The following is a 5,000-nucleotide window of genomic DNA, read 5'->3' as shown; positions in this document are numbered from 1 at the left end:
TCACACTGTGACCAGGAGATATCGAAAGAATATATATATATATATATATATATATATATATATATATATATATATATATATATATATATATATATATATATGTGTGTGTGTGTGTGTGTGTGTGTGTGTGTGTGTGTGTGTGTGTGTGTGTGTGTGTGTGTGTGTGTGTATGTTAGTGCATGTATATATGTGTGTGTGAATGTGTGTGTGTGTGTGAATGTGTGATTGTGTATGTACATTTATGTACGCACACATATATTTGTATATACATACCAACAAAAATAAGAAAAATACTCAAGAACATTTACACCTTGACATAAAAAAAAATCCGGCCATCGATAATCCTTCAGATTTCCGGCACAGATTTCGAAGCGTATTTTAAGATTTACCGCAACTATTTTCTGAAATCGCCGTTTATGTTTTGATGGCGCTGTATTCCCGGATCAGCTGTTGGGCCTTGATTGCACACCTGTTCATTCCTTCTAATTTTATCCTCTCTTTGCTGCTGTTTAGCCCAATAAGAGATTCAGCAAAGATAAGAGGTGGTGTAAAACGGAAACCTCGTGCGTTGTCTATTGCAGAGAAAGTGGAAATGCTGAAAGAAAAGAGAGAGAAAAAAACACTATTTAGTTGGTAAGCATAAACGTTTCTTTTAGTGTTTTAGTTTCCCAGTTTCTTTATTTAGCTTTGCATTTTCTGTTAAACATATACAACATATATATTCATAATAAAACATCCGGCATAATAAAACATACGGTATTTTCGAAAAAGCTGTTGGCTAACTACATTTTTATGTAATTCAAACATAATTTAGTGAAATACATATGCAAACAGAAAAAAATGTTGGAGACGGAGTTTGAGAGGGTGTTATTTAAATGTTCCAGTCATATCGTAACTATTATTGTTACTTCTATCTACAGGTTTGCTTCTCTGATAAGTCTACAGTACAAGTAGATAAACGAGCTTAGAGGAGGACCACGCTCATTGTCAGAGAGCACAAGTGAGATTCCCTATCAAGGCGATGATGTGGTCTGTGATCTCGGCCATGAGTACTGAAAGATTAGAGATTGTAAACAGTCATTCAAATCAAGTTAGATATCGTGACATCATTGCTAGACGTCTTCTGCCGCAACTTCGTGTGTGGTTCTCAGATAATGACAGCATCTTCATGAATGATGAAGCTTTCCACACAACCAAAGTGTTAAAACGCATTCAGATAGTAACGGTCTTAGAGTGCTTGGCTGGTTTGGAAATAGTCCGTATGTAAATCTTATAAAATGCTTAAGGGAAGACATGAAAGACGAGATGAGCCCAATAGAATGCACCAACAAAATTTAGTTAATGGAAGGATTGGTAGAGGTATGGCATAAAAAAGAAAAACAAAATCAAGGACAAGGGACGCCGATACATTCAAGACATGCCAAGAAGTGTTGTTGCAGTGATTAAGGCTAAGAGTGAATATTGCGACTACCAATATCATGTTTTAAATCATGTGAAAAATAAATGAGGAAATAATAAGTAGCTTTCATTTTGATATTCAACCTGAAGTGATTCAAACCACCGTTGATTACAATGATCATGTCAGCACTGTGTCTATAATATATATATATATATATATATATATATATATATATATATATATATATATATATATATATATATATATATATATATATATATATATATATATATGCGTATGTATGTACATGTATATATACACGCATATATATATATATATATATATATATATATATATATATATATATATATATATATATATATATATATATATATATATATATGTATATATATATATATATATGTATATATATATATATATATATATATATATATATATATATATATATATATATATATACACACACACACATATATACATATATAAGTACATAGATGCGTGTGTGTGTGTGTGTGTGAGTACATATATATATATATATATATATATATATATATATATATATATATATATATATATATATATATATATATGTATATTTATATATATATATATATATATGTACATATATATATATATATATATATATATATATATATATATATATATATATACACACACATACATACACACACACACACACACACACACACACACACACACACACACACACACACACACACACACACACACACACACACACACACACACATATATATATATATATATATATATATATATATATATATATATATATATATATATATATATATATGCGTGTATATATACACGTACATACATACGTATATATATATATATATATATATATATATATATATATATATATATATATATATATATATATATATAGATATACATATATGTATGTATATATATACGTACATACACACGCATATATATATATATATATATATATATATATATATATATATATATATATATATATATATATATATATATATATATATATATATATATATATATATATATATATATATATATATATATATATATATATATATATATATATATATTATATATATATATATGTTTCTGAATACATGTCCATATATTCGTATTCATATACATATATGTTTATGTATATATATGCATGTTAAAATTAATTTCTTTATCACACATCTTATGAAGCAGAGGAGAAGAAAGGTTAGTCATGAATTTGAGCAGAAACACCATGCGACATAGAGCATCATTATCCGAATCACGAACAATATTTAATGACATTTAAATTAGGCGAAGACACACCCCTGTTACAGATTTCATAGATATTTGTTCATAACTTTTTGAGTTGTCCTACTAGCCAACGAACTAACTAATTCATCAACGCTACCAAAAACCTCCCTTCCGGTAGTATTAATAGAAACGATAATGACAAAAAGATAATAACAATAATGATAATGATGATGATGATGATGATGATGATGCTGGTGATGATGATTATTATTATTATTATTATTTTTATTATTATTATCATTATTATTATTATTATAACTATGAAGATACTGATAGTATTTATAATATTGATAATGTTAAAAGTAAGGGTAAGATGATAATGACGATGATAATTATTATACTAAAAATACCAAAAATAACAGTAGTAATGATAATGATAGTGATACTAAAGAAGATGATATTAATGATGATTATGGTAATAGGGGTGATAACAGTAATAGCAATAACAATAAAAATAATAAAAAATAATGACAATAATAATAACTAATTATAATGGTAATAATGATGATATTAATGGTAATAATGATGTCAATGATGACAATGATAATAATAATGATGATAATAGTAATAGTAATAATAAGGATAATGGTTATAATGATATTAATGGTAATAATAATAATAATAATAATGATAATAATAATCATAATAGTATTAATAATAAAGATAATAATAATATTAATAATGACGATAATAGAAATGAAAATTATGATGATAAAATAATAATAATAGCAAACATGATAATGATAAAAGTAAAATTACTTATTATACCACTATTACTACTAAAACTAATAAAACTACTACTACTACTATTAATGGTGATAATAAGAATAATAATATCATTAACAAAGATAATAATAGTAATAATAATTACAATCACAAAAGTAATGATTATGATGAAGATAATAGTAATGATAATGATGATAATCTTAATAGTAACATTAGTAGTGATAACAATGATAATATTGATGATGATGATAATAATGATAACGAAAAGAACAAGAACCAACAACAGCAACAACAACAATGATAAAAATGCTGATAATGATAAAGATATTGTTATTATTATTATTGTTATTGTTATTTTTATTACTATTATTGTTATTATTATCATTATCATTATTATTATTATTATCATTCCTACTAATGACAATAATGATAATGGTAAGAAAATAATAAATATGATAATAATGATAACATCAAGAACTATATTAATAATAATAATGATAATAATAATAGTAATAATAACAACAGCAACGACAATAACAATAATGATTATAATAATAATGAAAGTAGTTATAATTGTAATAATAGTAGTTATAATAATGATAAGGATAACGTTTGTGATAATGATAATGATAATATATATATATTTTTTAAATTCTATTGAAAGCGTCATCATTATGATTATGATTATCATTATTATTATTGCTACAATGTTATCATTTCCTTTATTATCATTATTTTCACTATTATTTTATTCATTATCACCATTTTTATTATTATTATTATCATTATTATTATTATTAGTAGTAGTAGTTATAAAAGCAACAAGAATGCACACACTGTCACTGCACCCGCTCTCTCTCTCGCTCATTCTGTCTCTTTCTCTTTCGCTGTGTCTGGCACATTAGGGCAAAGTAACGCATTCTCTCTTCCGCTCTAACATCCTAACATAAGCACAAACACAAAAGTAAATGATGTTCAAATATTTGGATGATAAACAAATCTAAGATGAGAGAGAGAGAGATGCTGGATGCTGCCCTGAATGAGACAAAGACCAGCGCAGACCCGTGTGAAAAGGGAGAAAACTTTATGTAAGAGAATTTTCCTTCCCTTTTCCTCTCTTGTTTGAGGTCACGTCGTCTTCTTTCAAAACCTCTTTCAGGATTCTGTGTTCGTCTTTATCATCTTATATAATCGCAGATGATATTTTGGTATTCTCTCTCTCTCTCTCCGTCTCTCTGTTTCTCAATTTCTGTCGCTATATAAATCTCTTCCGTCTCTGTCTCTCTCTCTCTCTCTCTCTCTCTCTCTCTCTCTCTCTCTCTCTCTCTCTCTCTCTCTCTCTCTCTCTCTCTCTCTCTCTCTTTCTCTTACACACACACTTTTTTCATCATTCCTCATATCTTTTTAATTTTCTTCTCTACCACTCTTCCTCTCCCCCACCCATCTCACTCTTTCGCTCTTTCTCTCTCTCTCTCTCTCCACCCTCTCTCTCTTTAACTCTTCTCTCCCTTTCCCGTCCTCCCTC

This window comes from Penaeus vannamei, chromosome 7, assembly GCF_042767895.1.
Source record: "Penaeus vannamei isolate JL-2024 chromosome 7, ASM4276789v1, whole genome shotgun sequence".
Taxonomy (NCBI): Eukaryota; Metazoa; Arthropoda; class Malacostraca; order Decapoda; family Penaeidae; genus Penaeus; species Penaeus vannamei.
The sequence above is the reverse complement of the archived record's forward strand: the minus strand, read 5'-3'. Positions refer to the sequence as shown.